Consider the following 20,084-nt stretch of genomic DNA (forward strand, 5'->3'; position numbering starts at 1 on the left):
AGGATAAACAGAAACCATATATAAAGAAAAGCATTGACTTATTTGTTCAACAAATACATATTTCTATTCTAGGCTCTATCACAAGGCCAAGAATATTGCAGTGAACAAAATAAAGATATAAAGAATATGATGTTTTAAGGGTTTTTTTTCTTTTGCTTTTTTTGTTTTAAAAATAAACCCAGGTGGTTATTAAAATTTATTATTGATGTTTGTTTAAAAATCTGAAATCAATAAAAGCCTTTGATTTTACAGGCTCATTATGAGAAGGAAGAAGAAGAAGAAGAGAAAAGCTGCAAATGGAGAAGAAAACATTTATTCCGCAGTAGAAACACAGTTGGAGTCATGATGTAAGTGTGCAGTTATGCTTTTAAGAGGCTGAGGGCAAAAGGCAGCACAAGCATGAGGACTGCAAGAAATAAGCCAGGCTCGCTGAGGGTGGGGGCAGAAGAGAGTTCAGTGTCCTATTGCCCCCAATCCATCCCATCTTTGATAACTATGCTCAATTTATTTCTATAAATCTGTTATACAACCAGAAACTTTTATTCAGGCATAACAATATCTTTTTAGGTATGAATTTATACTTAATTTTATAAATATGCATATGTTAGCTCTGAGTTAATACTTCTAGTAATGTTGAAAATAAATGAAATAATCCTCTTACATCTTAAATGAGGGAGTATCATTTCAGACCCAGTCTAGGAATAGATCCTCAAGTGAGAAAAATAACATCTACTTATTATTTTTTTATTTTTGATTTTCTTTATTTCTTCTAAAAAGAAAAACAGGATACATGTGCAGAACATGCAGGTTTGTTACATAGGTATATGTGTGCTATGATGGTTTGCTGAACCTATTACCCATCCTCTAAGTTCCCTCCCCTCATTCCTCATCCCCCAACAGGCCGTGGTGTGTGTTGTTCCCTTCCCTGTGTCCATGTGTTCTCATTGTTCAACTTCCACTTATGAGTGAGAACCTGTGGTGTTTGGTTTTCTGTTCCAGTGTTAGTTTGCTAAGGATGATGGCTTCCAGTTTCATTCATGTCCCTGCAAAGGACATGATCTCATTCCTTTTTATGGTTGTGTAGTATTCCATGGTGTATATTTACCACATTTTCTTTATCCAGTCTATCATTGGTGGACATTTGGGTTAATTCCATGTCTTTGCTATTGTAAATAGTGCTGCAATAAACATATATATGCATTGTCTTTATAGTAGAATTACTTATATTCCTTTGGGTATATACCCAGTAATGGGATTGCTGGATCAAATGGTATTTCTGGTTCTGGATCCTTGAGGAACCACCACACTATTTTCCACAGTGGTTGAACTAATTTACAATCCTACCAACAGTGTAAAAGCATTCTATTTCTCCACAGCCTCGCCAGCATCTATTGCTTCTTGACATTTTAATGATTGTCATTCTGACTGGCATGAGATGGTATCTCATTGTGGTTTTGATTTGCATTTCTCTGATGACCAGTGATGCTGAGCTTTTTTCATATGTTTCTTGGCCATGTAAATGTCTTCTTTAGAGAAGTATTGGTTCATATCCTTTGCCCACTTTTTGATGGGGATGTTTGCTTTTTTTCTTGTAATAACATCTATTTTTATTTGTGATTCAAATATTACAAGTTTGGAAAGTTTTAAAATGCCTAAGATAATGTTAAGCAAGAGAGAGTTCTTCACTGAGATTTTCTATTACTCATCATTCCTGTCTTCAATCTATCACACCTTACCAGTCAGCTCGACCAATAAACATTTGTCAAACTTCCTTGGTCATGTTCTTGTGCAGTTAATGGGAACCCTTCATGTCACAAAGGATGGAGGTGCTTCAGAGTACAAAACAGAAACATCAATCATTATTACAATTTTAAATATTGTAGTGGCTTGAAATATTCAATATGAATATTTTGAATGCAGACTTTACACATTTGTCATGGCCTCTTACTCTTCTTGAATTTTCTACTTTTTAAATATATAGCTCTGACATTCAGAAACAATGACTGAATCCTAAAAATGTGACTGTTCCCCAACTACAGCTGAAACCAACCTCCTTTGATATAATGATCCTCATGTTTGCATGGAAAATACCATCACTTAATGAATCCAGCTGTCAGTCATTGCAATTTAATAAACATTTTCATATCAACTGAGCTTTTTCAAACCACTCATTTTTAATTTACTGAAAAAGCTTTATCCTTCACAGCTACCCCAAATTGAGTAAGTACAAATTAAATTGATGTCTCAAGATCATCATTCCTGTGATTTGTTTCTATTTTGCCAATAGGGGGGTGGGAAAGAGAAAGGAAAAGAGGGAGAACACATTCTCACTCATATGCCATAAAAATTTGTGTGTATATGTGTATATATATATATATATACACACACACACACACACACACATTTATATACATTTATATATACTATAAATAAAATATGCATATAAATATGTATATATAAATATGTCTATAAGATAATTTTGTGTCTGGAAAATTTTCTCATGCTTCATGAAGTTAATATATTAAAAATAGTTTTGTAATTGGGAGCATTTTATAGAATAAAAGTTATAAAGAGAAAAATAAAGACTAGGTCCAGTTTCAAAGGCGTAAAATATCTCAGGTGCAAATTAGATCCATTATTTCCCTAGACTTGTGACTTGGGAGTTATGCAAAGGAACCTCAGAAAGAATAACCCTCACCACGTCATCACCTACCTGAACCATCATGTACCTGAGGCTTTCCTTTGCCTCATCTTATGAGTCATGTTTTGTTATTCTCCAAGCAATAATGATCCTATTTTTAATTTTTAATGCACATCTATGAAACCACCATTGCAAAATTGTAACTGAGACAGTGAAAGAGATCTTACCTAACTGACTCCATCTTGCTTCTAACCTCCAAACTCCTTGTTCAGCCTGGGTGTAGGTTGAACTAACTTCGAGAGGAACTTAGTTTATAGTTTAAAACAAAGATTATATTAATTACAGGCCTGTCCCAAGACAAATCACATTCTTGCCTGAGGACTAGACTAACAAATTAGCCACAAGATTAGAAATTATAGTTTAGGAGTCATGCAGCTGGATGCTACAAGATTCTGATCTTCCTTACACTGCTCCGAAGATCAGTGCTTGAGATATTTTGCAGACCTGGCACTTGATGGATCAGCTGGCACCACCAAGATCGATAAACTGGCTCATCTCATCTTGTGGCCTCCACCCTAGAATTCCCTATTATTTCATCTCCAACCCAGCCAATCAGCACTCTCTACTCACTGGCCTTCCTGCACCCACCAGATTATCCTTAAATACTCTGTTCCCTGAATGCTCCAGGAGGCTGATTTGTGTAATGATAAAACTCCAGTCTCTCACACAGCTGGCTCTGTGTGAATTACTCTTTCTCTATTGCAATTGCTGTCTTGATAAATTGGCTCTGTCTAGGCAGTGGGCAAGGTGAACCCACTGAGCAGTTACAGCTACTTGCAAGTTTATGCTAAATTGTGGGCCTAAGAAGGTTTTTATTACTCAGCCTATAGAACAATTAAATTTTCTGTAAGGGTCTCCTTTATGTGCCACAACTCTAGAGCTAAATTTGAATTAGAAAATGTGCCTCTCAATTGTTAGTTAAGAGAATTCTACCTCTCAAGCCTAAGTTAAGGCTGGTATCTATGTGACACTGTAACTGTGATTTACAACACAAACAAAAATGTAATAGGAAAAAAAGTTCACAATAGAGAATATCTATTAACTTTTAAGGTTAGAATATCTAAGCTGGATTTTTTTTCCCCAAAGAACTGTTGTCACTGTCATAGGATTTCAGAATGAACAAAAGTTGGTGATGCAGCAAAAAGATATCATTGTTTTTCGTAACTGCTAAGGATAATCTTTATCCTTAAGAACAACAGAAACAAGAAAAACAAACATTCCCAATCTGCTTCATTGAAATTTGAGATGAACACCTGATCTTGTTGGGCAACACTGAATGAGAAGGGAGTATAAACTTCAATTACTTAAGCTTGACCAGCAGGAGGTAAATATTCCCTTTACTGGATTCCTCATTTCTACTAACTGCTCTCCTATAAATTGATCTGTATATATAGATTCTTTGACATTTTGTCCAACTCATAATTACAGCGGATTGCGAGGGTGAATTGCAGGTGATGATTTATTTCTGGGGAACTCCCACACACAGTGACAGATGAACCTCTATTAAAAAAGAGATACCTCTGCACCGGAATGCCAGGTGTCTAGACAAGGTAGGCTGTTTTTGTCAAGCCAAGTAGCAGATGACATAGAACATCTATTATTCCACTTCGAAATAATGTGGCCAGAAGCTCAAATGTTTTAGGGGCATTTACAAAATATAAGTTTAGGAACAAAAGGCTGTGAATTTATACAGTCTATGTAATTATCAAATTTGTATCAATAGCAATCATTAAAAATGTATAGATCTTTATTTTTAATGGTCTGCTTTGTCATTTTTATTTTTTGTTACAATATAATGTACACAGAAGAAGAAAATGTCAGGTCTCTGAGCACAGGCCTGCACGTATATATCCAGATGGCCTGAAGCAAGTGAAGAATCACAAAAGAAGTGAAAATGGCCAGTTCCTGCCTTAACTGATGACATTACCTTGTGAAATTCCTTCTCCTGGCTCAGAAGCTTCCCCACTGAGCACCTTGTGACAGCCACCCCTGCCGGTCAGAAAACAACCCCCTTTGACTGTAATTTTCCACTATCTACACAAATCCTATAAAACGGCCCCACCCCATCTCCCTTCACTGAGTCTCTATTTGGACTCAGCCTGCCTGCACCCAGGTGATTAAAAAGCTTTATTGCTCACAAAAAGCCTGTTTGGTGTTCTCTTCACATGGACTTGTGTGACATTTGGTGCCATGACTCAGTTTGGGGGACCTCCCTTTGGAGATCTGTCCCCTGTCCTCATGTTCTTTGCTCCATGCAAAAGATCCATCAATGACCTCAGGTCCTCAGACCAACCAGCCCAAGGAACATCTCACCAATTTTAAATTGGATAAGCGGCCTCTTTTTGTTCTCTCTTCCAACCTCTCTCACTATCCCTCAACCTCTTTCTCCTTTCGATCTTGTTGCCATCTTTCAATCTCTCCCTTCTCTTAATTTCAGTTCCTTTCCTTTTCTGGTAGAGACAGAGGAGACACGTTTTATCCGTGAACCCAAAACTCCAGTGCTGGTCACGGACTTGGGAGAACAGTCTTCCCTTTGTGTTTAATTACCGTGGGGATGCCTGCTTGATTATTCACCCACATTTCAGAGGTGTCCAATCACTGTGGGGATGCCTGCCTTGATCCTTCAACCTTAGTGGCAAGCACCACTTTCCTCGGGGGCAAGCACCCCCTACCCCTTCTCTCCATGTCTCTACTCTCTCTTTTCTCTGGGCCTCCTTCACTATAGGCAACCTTCCACCCTCCATTCTGCCTTCTCCCTTAGCCTGTGTTCTCAAGAATTTAAAACCTCTTCAACTCACACCTGACCTAAAATCTAAATGTCTTATTTTCTTCTGCAATGCCACTTAACCCCAATACAAACTCAACAATGGTTCCAAATAGCCAGAAAATGGCACTTTCAATTTTTCCATCCTACAAGATCTAGACAATTCTTGTCATAAGATGGGCAAATGATCTGAGATGCCTGATGTCCAGGCATTCTTTTACACATTGGTCCCTCCCTAGTCTCTGCTCCCAATGTGACTCATCCCAAATTCTCCTTCTTTCCCTCCCACCTGTCCCCTCAGTCCCAACCCCAAGCATTGCTGAGTCTTTTCAATCTTCCTTTTCTACTGACCCATCTGACCTCTCCCCTCCTCCCCAGACTGCTCCTCCTCAGGTTGCTCCCCACCCTGCTGAATCAGGCTCCAATTCCTCCTCAGCCTCTGCTCCGCCACCCTGTAATCCTTCTATCACCTCCCCTCCTCACACCCAGTCCTGGCTTACAGTTTTATTCCACAACTAGCCCTCCCCCACATGCCCAACAATTTCCTCTTAAAGAGGTGGCTGGAGCTAAAGGCATAGTCAAGGTTAATGCTCCTTTTTCTTTATCCGACCTCTCCCAAATCAGTTAGTATTTAGGCTCTTTTTCACCAAATATAAAAACCCAGCCCAGTTCATGGCTCGTTTGGCATCAACCCTGAGATGCTTTACAGCCATAGACCCTGAAGGGTCAGAAGGCTGTCTTATTCTTAATATGCATTTTATTACCCAGTCCACTCCTGACATTAAATAAAGCTCCAAAAATTAGATTCCAGCCCTCAAACCCCACAACAGGACTAAATTAACCTTGCCTTCAAGGTGTACAATAATAGAGTAGAGGCAGCCAAGTAGCAACGTATTTCTGAGTTGCAATTCCTTACCTCCACTGTGAGAGAAACCCCAGCCACATCTCCAGCACAAAAGAACTTGAAAATGCCTAAGCTGCAGCAGTCAAGCATTCCTACAGGACCTCCTCCATCAGGATCTTGCTTCAAGTGCCAGAAATCTGGCCACTGGGCCAAGGAATGCTCGCAGCCCAGGATTCCTCCTAAGCTGTGTCCCATCTGTGTGGGACCCCACTGGAAATCGGACTGTTCAACTCACCTGGCAGCCACTCCCAGAGCCCCTGGAACTCTGGCCCAAGGTTCTCTGACTGACTCCTTCCCAGCTCTTCTTGCTTAGTGGCTGAAGACTGACACTACCTGATCACCTTGGAAGCCTCCTGGACCATCACAGAAGCTTTCAGTAACTCCTTCATGGAGGGTAAGTCTGTCCCCTTCTTAATAAATATGGAGGCTACCCACTCCACAATACCTTCTCTTCAAGGGCCTGTTTCCCTTGCCTCCATAACTATTGTGGGTATTGACGGCTAGGCTTCTAAACCTCTTAAAACTCCCCAACTCTGATGCCAACTTGGACAACATTCTTTTATGCACTCCTTTTTATTTATCCTCACCTGCCTAGCTCCCTTATTAGGTCAAGACATTTTAACTAAATTAACTGCTTCCCTGACTATTCCTAGGCTACAGCCACACCTCATTGCTGCCCTTTTCCCCAGTTCAAAACCTCCTTCGCACCTTCCCCTTGTATCTCCCCACCTTAATCCACAGGCATGGGACACCTCTACTCCCTCCTTGGTGGCCGATTATGCACCCCTTACAATCCCATTAAAACCTAATCACCCTTACCCTGCTCAATGCCAATATCCCATCCCACAGCATTCTTTAAAAGGATTAAAGCCCATTATCACTCACCTGTTACAGTATGGCGAGTTTAAAGCCTATAAACTCTCCTGGCAGTTCCCCATGTTGCCTGTCCAAAAAATGGACAAGTCTTACAAGTTAGTTCAGGATCTGCACCTTACCAACCAGATTATTTTGCTTATCCACCCTGTGGTGCCAAACTCATATACTCTCCTATCCTCAATACCTCCCTCCACAACCTATTATTATTCCATTCTGGATCTCAAACATGCTTTATTTGCTATTCCTTTGCACCCTTCATGGCAGCCTCTCTTCACTTTCACTTGGACTGACCCTGACACCCATCAGCCTCAGCAACTTACCTGGGCTGTACTGCCACAAGGCTTCACAGACAGCCCCCATTACTTCAGTCAAGCCCAAATTTCTTCCTCATCCATTACCTATCTTGGCATAATTCTTCATGAAAACATGTGCATTCTCCCTGCCGACTGAGTCTGACTGATCTCTCAAACCCCAATCCCTTCTACAAAACAACAACTGCTTTCCTTCCTGGGCATTGTTGGATACTCTCACCTTTGGATACCTGGTTTTGCCATCCTAACAAAACGATTATATAAACTCACAAAAGGAAACCTAGCTGACCCCATAGATCCTAAATCCTTTCCTCACTCCTCTTTCCTTTCCTTGAAGAGAGCTTTAAAGACTGCTCCCACAGTAGCTCTCCCTGACTCATCCCAACCCTTTTCATTACTCACAGCCGAAGTGCGGGGCTTGTGCAGTCAGAATTCTTACACAAAGACTGGGACCATGCCCTGTAGCCTTTTTGTCCAAACAACTTGACCTTACTGTTTTAGGCTGGCCATCATGTCTCCATGTGGTGGCTGCCACCGTCCTAATACTTTTAGAGGCCCTCAAAATCACAAACTATGCTCAACTCACTCTCTACAATTCTTATAACTTCCAAAATCTATTTTTTTCCTCACACCTGATGCATATACTTCTGCTCCCCGGCTCCTTCAGCTATACTCACTCTTTGTTGAGACTCCCACAATTACCATTTTTCCTGGCCCAGACTTCAATCTGGTCTCCCACATTATTCTGGATACCATACCTGACCCCCATGACTGCATTTCTCTGATCCACATGACATTCACTCCATTTTCCCATATTTCCTCCTTTCCTGTTCCTCACACTGATCACACTTGGTTTATTGATGGCAGTTCCACCAGGCCTAATTGTCACTCACCAGCAAAGTCAGGCTATGCTATAGTATCTTCCACATCTATCATTGAGGCTACCACTCTGCCCCCCTCCACTACCTCTCAGCAAGCCAAACTCATTGGCTTAACTCGAGCCTTCACTCTTGCAAAGTGACTATGTGTCAATATTTATGCTGACTCAAAATATGCCTTCCATATCCTGCACCACCATGCTGTTATATAGCCTGAAAGAGGTTTCATCACTATGCAAGGGTCCTCCATCATTAATGCCTCTTTAATAAAAACTCTTCTCAAGGCCACTTTACTTCCAAAGGAAGCTGGAGTCATTCACTGCAAGGGCCACCAAAGGGCATCAGATCCCATTGCTCAGGGCAATGCTTATGCTAATCAGGTAGCTAAAGAAGCAGCTAGTGTTCCAACTTTTGTCCCTCATGGCCAATTTTTCTCCTTCTCATGTGTCACTCCCACCTACTTTCCCACTGAAACTTCCACCTATCAATCTCTTCCCACACAAGGCAAATGGTTCTTGGACCAAGGAAAATATCTCCTTCCAGCCTCACAGGCCCATTGTTTTCTGTCATCATTTCATAACCTCTTCCACGAGGGTTACAATCTGCTAAGCCACCTCTTAAAACCTCTCTTTTCCTTTTCATCGTAAAAATCTATTCTCAAGGAAATCACTTCTCAGTGTTCCATCTGCTATTCTACTACTCCTCAGGGATTGTTCAGACCCCCTCCCTTCCCTACACATCAAGCTTGAGAATTTGCCCCTGCCCAGGACTGGCAAATTGACTTTATTCACATACCCCAAGTCAGGAAACTAAAATACCTCTTGGTCTGGGTAGACACTTTCACTGGATGGGTAGAGGCCTTTTCCACAGGGTCTGAGAAGGCCACCATGGTCATTTCTTCCTTCTGTCAGACATAATTCCTCGGTTTGGCCTTCCCATCTCTATACAATCTGATAACAGACCGGCCTTTACTAGTCAAATCACCCAAGCAGTTTCTCAGCCTCTTGGTATTCAGTGGAAACTTCATAATCCTTACTGTCCTTAATCTTCAGGAAAGGTAAAATGGACTAATAGTCTTTTAAAGACACACCTCGCAAGCTCAGCCTCCAACTTAAAAAGGACTGGACAGTACTTTTACCTCTTGCCTTTCTCAGAATTAGAGCCTGTCCTTGGGATGCTACAGGGTACAGCTCATTTGAGCTCCTATATGGATGCTCCTTTTTATTAGGCCCAGTCTCAGTCCAGACACCAGCCCAACTTGAACTGCACCCCAAAAACTTGTCATCCTTACTATCTTCTATCTAGTCATACTCCTATTCACCATTCTCAACTACTCATAAATACCCTGCCCTTGTTTACACTGCTGGTTTACACTTTTCCTTCAAACCATCATAACTGATATCTCCTGGTTTTACCTCAAACCGCCACCCTTAAGTCTCTCTTAAAGTGGATAGATAATCTTTGCTGACAGGAAGTACACTCCAATACTTTCACCCTGATGAAGTCCTATTCTTTACTTTTATACTCATTCTTATTCTCATTCCCATTCTTATGCCACCCTCTACCTCTTCCCAGCAATCTCTACCACACTATCAATCTCACTCACTCTTTCCTAGCTGTTTCTAATCCTTCTTTAACAAACAATTGCTGGCTTTGCATTTCTCTTTCCTCCAAAATCGCTGAGGCCTTGACTTGCTCACTGCTAAAAAAAAGGGGACTCTATATTTTTAAATCAAAAGTGTTTTTACCTAAATCAATCTGGCCTGGTGTATGACAACATAAAAAAACTCAAGGATAGAGCCCCAAAACTCACCAACCAAGCAAGTAATTATGCTGAACCCCCCTTGGGGCACTCTCTAATTGGATATCCTGGGTCCTTCCAATTATTAGTCCTTTAATACCTGCTTTACTCCTTCTCTTATTCAGACCTTGTGTCTTTCATTTAGTTTCTCAATTCATACAAAACTGCATCCAGGCCATCACCAATCATTCTATATCATAAATCCTCCTTCTAACAACCCCACAATATCACCCCTTACCACAAAATTTCCCTTCAGCTTAATTTCTCCCACTCTAGGTTCCCACATCACCCCTAATTCTGCTCTAAGCAGCCCTGAGAAACATCACCCATTATCTCTCCATACCACCCCCCCCAAAATTTTTGCTGCCCCAACACCTCAATGTTATTTTGTGTTATTTTTCTTATTAATATAAGAAGACAGGAATATCAGGCCTCTGAGCCCAAGCCTGCACGTATACATCCAGATGGTCTGAAGCAAGTGAAGAATCACAAAAGAAGTGAAAATGGCCAGTTCCTACCTTGACTGATGACATTACCTTGTGAAATTCCTTCTCCTGGCTCAGAAGCTCACCAACTGAGCACCTTGTGACCCCTGCCCCTGCCTGCCAGAAAACAACCCCCTTTGACTGTAATTTTCCACTATCTACCGAAATCCTATAAAATGGCCCCACCCCTATCTCCCTTCACTGACTCTCTTTTTGGACTCAGCCTGCCTGCACCCAGGTGATTAAAAAGCTTTACTGCTCACACAAAGCCTGTTTGGTGGTCTCTTCACATGGACATGCATGATGGAAAATATTTATTTCCCTCTAAATGTGCCATGACAAATCTTAATCACTTATTATTTATGGATTATTTTCTGCACAGATTTAGGGAAAGAATGTGAATGTTTCAAGGAATGCTGTCAAGGGTTCTCCTCAAACCCACACAATTAGAAATAAATTGGTGTAGATAGAGTTTAGGAACATGGAAGCTGAGTGTTATATAGTGGGGAGTCCTATACAGCAAGGATGAACTACTTACATGAGGTTTCCCGGCTGGTCTCTGCCTTCACTCTCTTAGAACTCTTTGTTTCTTGGGCTCTTTCTTCATCTGTCAAATGATGGTGAGAGGTGAAGCTGGCTGGGCTTCTAGGTTGGGTGGGGACTTGGAGAACTTTTCTATCTAGCTAAATGATTGTAAATGCACCAATCAGCACTCTGTTTCTAGCTAAAGGTTTGTAAATGCACCAATCAGCACTCTGTGTCTAGCTAATTGTGTGGGGACTTGAAGAATTTTTCTGTCTAGCTAAAGATTGTAAACGCACCAATCAGCACTGTGTGTCTAGCTAAATGTTTGTAAAGGCACCAATCAGTGCTCTGTGTCTAACTAATGGGGTGGGGACTTGGAGAACTTTTCTGTCTAGCTAAAGGATTGTAAATGCACCAATCACCACTCTGTGTCTAGCTAAAGGTTTGTAAACACACCAATCAGCTCTCTGTAAAATGGACCAATCAGCTTTCTGTAAAATGGACCAATGAGCTCCCTGTAAAATGGAGCAATCAGCAGGATGTGGGTGGGGCCAGATAAGAGAATAAAAGCAGGCCACCTGAGCCAGCACTGGCAACCCACTTGGGTCCCCTTCCACTCTGTGGAAGCTTTCTTCTTTCACTCTTTGGAATAAATCTTGCTGCTGCTCACTCTTTGGGCCCACGCTGCCTTTATAAGTTGTAACACTGCGAAGGTCTGCAGCTTCACTCCTGAAGTCAGTGAGACCACGAACACACTAGGAAGAATGAACAACTCCAGACGCACCACTTTTATAAACTGTAACACTCACCACAAAGGTCTGCAGTTTCACTCCTGAAGTCAGTGAGACCACGAACCCACCAGAAGGAAGAAAGTCTGGACATGTCCGAACATCAGAAGGAACAAATTCCAGACACACCATCTTTAAGAACTGTAGCACTCACTGCGAGGGTCTGCAGCTTCATCCTTGAAGTCAGCGAGACCAAAAGCCCACCAATTCCAGACACATTTTGGTGACCACAAAGGGACCACTGCCTATTGCCAAGTGGTGAGACTATCATCTATCGCCAAGCGGTGAGTGCCATCAGACCCCTTTCACTTGCTATTCTGTCCTATTTTTCCTTAGAATTCAGGGGCTAAATACCGGGAACCTGTTGGCCAGTCAAAAGCAAGTCTTTAGGCTGCCAGACTAAAGACAGGGGTGTCAGACTTTCTGGGAAAGGGCTTTCTAACAACTCTCGGCTCTTTGGAGTTGGGAGCATTGGTTTGCCTGGAACCAGCTTCCACTTTTCCTGTACTTCTGGGTTGAGATGAGGGTCAACAGAGAGGAAAGGCATTCAGCTCTGTGGTCCCGACAACAAGTTGGTTGACCCTGCGGCCATGAGCGGAACTCCCAAAGTCATGTCACCCAAGCGAGACTCACCAATGTATCTTATCTATCCTGACCCTTGTCTCCTGGGTCTTAATGCCTGTCAGAAAAACTTCCTCTCACCTCTCTTCTCCAAGGCTAGTCCTGCTTCTAAAAACCACTCCCTGTCTCTTGTGCTTTTCTAGTTTTTCCTGTAAGAATGACTTCTAGTATAAACTCCAGGACTCTGTTACCTTCTTTAGGCACCCAGCCTCACCAATCAGAAAGACATAATTTTTGCCCAAAGCCCCGTCACAGCGGGGACTATCTGGAATTTTAGGATCCCTCAGACTAGCAGGCCTAACAAAAGCTATTCCTGAAGCTAGGATATGGGGAGCCTCAGAAATTGTATCCTTCCTATTCATATGAGGACAAAACGTGTCACTCTTCCAACCCTGGAGATCCCTTCCCTCCCTCAGGGTATGGCCCTCCACTTCATTTTTGGGGCATAACATCTTTATAGGTCATGGGTAAGGTCCCAATACTAACAGGAGAATGCTTAGGACTCTAACAGGTTTTCAAGAATGTGTTGGTAAGGGCCACTAAATCTGGTCTTTCTCGGTCCTCTTTGTGGTCTAAGAGGACAGGCAAGGGTGCAGGTTTTCAGGAATGCATCAGTAAGGACCACTATATCTGACCTTCCTCAGTCCTCCTTGTGGTCTGGGAGGAAAACTAGTGTTTCTGCTGCTGTGTCGGTGAGCACAACTACTCTGATCAGCAGGGTCCAGGGGCAGTTGTGGGTTCTGGGGCAGGTGTTGTTTCTTTAATGAAAAGAATGTGGCTTTGGTTGCAGCCCGAGAGTTTGGAGATACCTGGTATCTTAGTCAAGTAAATGATAGAATGACAGCCAAAGAAAGGGATAAATTCCTTACAGGTCAGCAAGCCATCCCCAGTATGGATCCCCACTGGGACCTTGAATCAGATCACGAGGACTGGAGTCATAAACATTTGTTGAGCTGTGTTCTAGAAGGACTAAGGAGAATTAGGAAAAGGCCCATGAAATGGTATCTCATTGTGGTTTTGATTTGCATTTCTCTGATGGCCAGTGATGGTGAGCATTTTTTCATGTGTTTTTTGGCTGCATAAATGTCTTCTTTTGAGAAGTGTCTGTTCATGTCCTTCGCCCACTTTTTGATGGGGTTGTTTGTTTTTTCCTTGTAAATTTGTTTGAGTTTATTGTAGATTCTGGATATTAGCCCTTTGTCAGATGAGTAGGTTGGGAAAATTTTCTCCCATTTTGTAGGTTGCCTGTTCACTCCGATGGTAGTTTCTTTTGCTGTGCAGAAGCTCTTGAGTTTAATTAGATCCCATTTGTCAATTTTGGCTTTTGTTGCCATTGCTTTTGGTGTTTTAGACATGAAGTCCTTGCTTATGCCTATGTCCTGAATGGTAACGCCTAGGTTTTCTTCTAGGGTTTTTATGGTTTTAGGTCTAACGTTTAAGTCTTTAATCCATCTTGAATTAGTTTTTGTATAAGGTGTAAGGAAGGGATCCAGTTTCAGCTTTCTCCATATGGCTAGCCAGTTTTCCCAGCACCATTTATTAAATAGGGAATCCTTTCCCCATTTCTTGCTTTTCTCAGGTTTGTCAAAGATCAGATAGTTGTAGATATGTGGTGTTATTTCTGAGGGCTCTGTTCTCTTCCATTGATCTATATCTCTGTTTTGGTACCAGTACCATGCTCTTTTGGTTACTGTAGCCTTGTAGTATAGCTTGAAGTCAGGTAGCGTGATGACTCCAGCTTTCGGCATCTATTCACAATAGCAAAGACTTGCAACCAACCCAAATGTCCAACAATGATAGACTGGATTAAGAAAATGTGGCACATATACACCATGGAATACTATGCAGCCATAAAAAACGATGAGTTCATGTCCTTTGTAGGGACACGGATGAAATTGGAAATCATCATTCTCAGTAAACTATCGCAAGAACAAAAAACCAAACACCACATATTCTCACTCATAGGTGGGAATTGAACAATGAGAACACATGGACACAGAAAGGGGAACATCACACTCTGGGGACTGTTGTGGGGTGGGGGCAGAGGGGAGGGATAGCTTTAGGAGATATACCTAATGCTAAATGACAAGTTAATGGGTGTAGCACACCAGCATGGCACATGTATACATCTGTAACTAACCTGCACATTGTGCACATGTACCCTAAAACTTAAAGTATAATAATAATAAAATAAATAAAATAAAATAAAATAAAATAAAATTCTAAAAAAAAAAAAAAGGAAAAAGCCCATGAATTATTCAGTGATGTCCACCATAACTCAGGGAAAGGAAGAAAATCCTTCTGCCTTCTTCGAGTGACTATGGGAGGCCTTAAGAATATATACTCCCCTGTCACCCAAATCACTCAAGGGTCAATTGATTCTAAAAGATAAGTTTCTTACCCAATCAGCCACAGATATCAGGAGAAAGCTCCAAAAGTAAGCCCTGGGCCCTGAACAAAATCTGGAGGCATTATTAAACCTGGTAACCTTGGTGTTCCATAATAAGGATCAAGAGGAACAGGCCCAAAAGGAAAAGTGAGATCAGAGAAAGGCCCCAGCCTTAGTCATGGCCCTCAGACAAACAAACCGTGGTTGTTCAGAGAGGACAGAAAATGGAGCAGGCCAATCACATGGTAGGGCTTGTTATCAGTGTGGCTTACAAGGACACTTAAAAAATCTTGCCCCATGAGAAACGAACCACCCCCTCATCCATGTCCGCTATGCTGAGGCAATCACTGGAAGGTGCACTGCCCCCAAGGACAAAGGTTATCTGGGTCAGAAGCCCCCAACCAGATGATCCAATAACAGGACCGAGGGTGCCCAGGGCAAGTGCCAGCTCATGTCATCACCCTTACTGAGCCCTGGGTATGTTTAACCATTGAAGGCCAGGAAATTGACTTCCTCCTGGACACTGGCACGGCCTTCTCAGTGCTAATCTCCTGTCCTGGATGACTGTCCTCAAGGTCCGTTACCAACCGAAGAATCCTGGGACAGCCTGTAACCAGGTATTTCTCCCACTTCCTCAGTTGTAATTGGGAGACTTTGCTCTTTTCACACACCTTTCTTGTTATGCCTGAAAGTCCCACACCCTTATTAGGGAAGGATATATTAGCCAACCTGGAGCTATTATCTACATGAATATGGGGAACAAGTTATCCATTTGTTGTCCTCTACTTGAAGAGGGAACCAACCCTGAAGTCTGGGCATTGGAAGGGCAATCTGGAAGGGCAAAAATTGCCCACCCAGTCCAAATCAGGATAAAAGACCCCACCACTTTTCCTTATCAAAGGCAATATCCTTTAAGATCTGAAGCTTATAAAGGATTACAGGATATTGTTAAAAATTTAAAAGCTCAAGGCTTAGTAAGGAAATACAGCAGTCCCTGCAACACCCCAATTCTAGGAGTACAAAATCTGAACAGTCAGTGGAGACTAATGCAACATCTTAGACTCATCAGTGAGGCAGTAATTCCCTATATCCAGTTGTACCCAACCCCTATACCCTGCTCCCTCAAATACCAGAGGAAGCAGAATGGTTCACTGTTCTGGACCTCAAGGATGCCTTCTTCTGTATTCCCCTGTACTCTGACTCCTAGTTTCTCTTTGCCTTTGAGGATCCCACAGACCACATTTCCCAACTTACATGGATGGTCTTGCCCCAAGAGTTTAGGGATAGCCTTCACCTGTGTGGTCAGGCACTGGCCCAAGATCTAGGCCACTTCTCAGGTCCAGGCACTCTGGTCCTTCAGTATGTGGACGATTTACTTTTGGCTACCAGTTCAGAAGCCTTGTGCCAGCAGGCTACTCTAGATCTCTTGAACTTTCTAGCTAATCAAGGGTACAAGGTGTCTAGGTCAAAGGCTCAGGTTTGCCTACAGCAGGTCAAATATCTAGGCCTAATCTTAGCCAGAGGGATGAGGGAATGAATACAGCCTATACTGGCTTATCCTCGCCCTAAGACATTAAAACAGTTGTGAGGGTTCCTTGGAATCACCGGCTTTTGCTGACTATGGATCCCTAGATACAGCGAGATAGCCAGGCCCCTCTATTTTCTAATCGAGGAGACCCAGAGGGCAAATACTCATCTAGTAGAATGGGAACCAGGGGCAGAAACAGCCTTCAAAACCTTAAAGCAGACCCTAGTACAAGCTCCAGCTTTAAGCCTTCCGACAGGACAAAACTTCTATTTATACATCACAGAGAGAGCAGGGATAGCTCTTAGAGTCCTTACTCAGATTTGTGGGACAAACCCACAACCAGTGGCATACCTAAGTAAGGAAATTTATGTAGTGGCAAAAGGCTGGCCTCACTGTTTATGGGTAGTTGTGGCGGTGGCCATCTTAGTGTCAGAGGCTATCAAAATAATACAAGGAAAGGATCTCACTATCTGGACTACTCATGATGTAAATGGCATACTAGCTGCCAAAGGAAGTTTATGGCTATTAGACAACCCCCTACTTAGATACCAGATGCTACTCCTTGAGAGACCAGTGCTCCAAATATGTATGTGTGTGGCCATCAACCCTGCCACTTTTCTCCCAGAGGATGGGGAACCAACCGATCATGACTGCCAACAAATTGTAGTCCACATTTATGCCACACAAGATGATCTCTTAGAAGTCCCCTTAGCTAATCCTGACCTTAATCTATATGGTGATGGAAGTTCATTTGTGGAGAATGGGATACAAAGAGCAGGTTATGCCATAGTTAGTGATGTAACCATACTTGAAAGTAAGCCTCTTCTCCCAGGAACCAGTGCCCAGTTAGCAGAACTGGTGGCACTACCCGAGCCTTAGAACTGGGAAAGGGAAAAAGAATAAATGTGTGTACAGATAGCAACTATGCTTATCTAATCCTACATGCCCATGCTGCAATATAGAAAGAAAGGGAGTTCCTAACCTCTGGGGGAACCCCCATTAAATACCACAAGGAAATTATGGAGTTATTGCACGCAGTGCAAAAGCCCAAGGAGGTGGCAGTCTTACACTGCCAAAGCCATCAGAAAGGTGAAGGAGAAAAGGCAGAAGGAAACCGTCGGGAAGATGCTGAGGCCAAAATTGCTGCCAGGCAGAACCTTCCATTAGAAATACCTATGGAAGGACACTTCGTATGGAACAATCCCCTCCAAGAGATTAAGCCCCATTATTCCACGACTGAAACACAATGGGGACTTTCACAGGGGCATAGTTTTCTCCCCTTGGGGTGGTTAACAACAGAAGAAGGAAAGGTACTTATACCCAAAGCCAGCCAGTGGAAAATACTTAAAACCCTCCACAAAACTTTTCATATGGGCATTGAAAACACTCATCAAATGGCCAAATCCCTATTTACAGGGCCAAATCTCCTCCGAACCATCCAACAGGTTGTCTAAGCCTGTGAGGTTTGCCAAAAGAATAATCCCTTGGTTCATTGTAAAGCCCAGAGGACTGGCAGTTAGACTTCACCCATATGCCTAAGTCAAAGGGATTTCAATACTTCTTGGTCTGTGTTGATACCTTTACAAATTGGATAGAAGCTTTCCCCTGCAAGACAGAGAAGGCTCAGGAAGTGATTAAAGTCCTAATTCATGAAACAATTCCTAGATTTGGGCTTCCCCAAAGCTTATAGAGTGACAATGATCTGTCTTTTAAAGCCATGGTAACTCAGGGAATTTCCAGGGTGCTAGGGATACAATATCACCTTCACTGTGCCTGGAGGCCACAATCCTCAGGGAAGGTCGAGAAGGCAAATGAAACACTGAAGAGGCACTTAAGGAAACTAACACAAGAAACTCATCTCCCATGGCCTACTCTTTTGCCCATGGCCATGTTGAGAATCTGAAATTCTCCTCACAAAATGGGGCTCAGTCCATATGAAGTGCTGTACGGATGACCTTTTCTCACAAATGACCTACTTGATCAGGAAATGGCCAACTTGGTCAAAGATGTAATTTCTTTGGCAAAATGTCAACAAAACCTTAAAAACCCACCTGAAGATTCTCACAGAGAAAAGGGAATAGAGTTATTTCAACCAGGAGATCTAGTGTTGGTCAAATCTCTCCCCTCTACCTCCCCATCTATGGACGCTTTGTGGGAAGGACCATACTCAGTAATCCTCCCTACCTCCACTGCAGGTGAGATGGCAGGAATGGAATCTTGGATTCACCACACCCAAGTTAAACTTTGGGCACCCTCTGAGGAACCTGCAGGGCCGTCAGCTCAGGAGTCCCAAGATCAGCCAGACCAGCCTCCAACGGTGAACCATTGGAGGGCTTGAATCTCCTATTTGAGAAAGAAACATCCCAGACTAAAAAGGATCCTGCTACTGATCCTGAGGAAAAACCCCTTCTTCCTTAAAAAAGATAAGTGAAAACCTACATAATCTTTATCTTTAACACCTCTCCTTGCCCCTTTAATGGAATCCTTTTACTATTTCATCATATTATTAAGCAGTATACTAACCATACTCTTTGTGATAGGAATATATACTGTAGCTCCTGCCAGGATGAAAATTCTAATCACATCAACCTCTTTCTATCTTCCTTCCTTTTGACAGCAATTTACTCCTACCTTTAACTCAGACTGGATAAAATGATCTCATCTTCCAGAGCACCCTCTTTACCTTCCTATTTACTCTTTGCCTATGTATCCCTCCTGCTTCCTTGGATACCTCGTACAATCACCCCTCCCCTTCCACTAGCTCCTAATTAGTCTTGTAACTCCTCTACAAGACTCTCAACTTAACCCACTCTGTGAAACCAGTCCAATCCTTCCCTGGTAAATGACTGTTGGCTTTGTATCTCTCTATCAACCTCGGCTTACATTGCCACTCCCATTCCTACAAAAAACTGGGTCTTTACCAACTTAACCTACCATCCTCGTTATGAAGGAAAAGACCCTTTCCAACTTCTAAACATGCAATCATTAGCCAACTTCCCTATCTCTGATAGGACCAAGGATACCCTAACAGGATGTGCAATCCAACTTTTACGTTCTTATATTTTCAACCTCACCTATTACATAAGCAAGGAAAAGCCCATACACATCCCTGTACCTATGAATACCATCTTAACTTTCCAAGCCCCTTTATGCATCTAATGCAACCTGTTATCAGGCCTGACCCCGGGGCACCTACTACTCCATCAGTGTAATTACACCCTACAACTTCAAGCCCCAACTGATCATAGTAACTTATGAGTCACCCAAACAGCTCCATTCAGATGGCTTGTCCACTTCTCAGGGCCCCCAAAAATCATCACCTCCTCCCTGCTTAACAAACAGTCCAAGTTTTGTAATGCCAAACATACTCCTTGCATGACAATCCACCCCTGGGCCCCTTGCAGCAGCACCCCTACCACTAGTGAATGCCTTCTCATCCCCTCTTTCAAACCCTCTCTTGAAAGGTTCCTAGTAGATACAAAAAGGTTTTTTCTCCAGTGGGAAAATAGAACA

General features: G+C 42.5%; 1 long non-coding RNA gene across 1 annotated transcript in view; it reads left to right on the forward strand.

The window, feature by feature from the left end:
- Positions 1 to 18,881, forward strand: part of LOC134740110 (uncharacterized) — a 34,004-nt gene extending 15,123 nt beyond the window's left edge. Inside the window, exons 2-3 of the long non-coding RNA XR_010127345.1 lie at positions 253 to 347; positions 18,767 to 18,881. This is a non-coding gene — a long non-coding RNA (uncharacterized LOC134740110). The remainder of the gene's footprint in view (positions 1 to 252; positions 348 to 18,766) is intronic.
- The last annotated feature ends 1,203 nt before the right edge of the window (positions 18,882 to 20,084 follow it).

Source organism: Pongo pygmaeus, chromosome 7, assembly GCF_028885625.2.
Source record: "Pongo pygmaeus isolate AG05252 chromosome 7, NHGRI_mPonPyg2-v2.0_pri, whole genome shotgun sequence".
Classification (NCBI taxonomy): domain Eukaryota; kingdom Metazoa; phylum Chordata; class Mammalia; order Primates; family Hominidae; genus Pongo; species Pongo pygmaeus.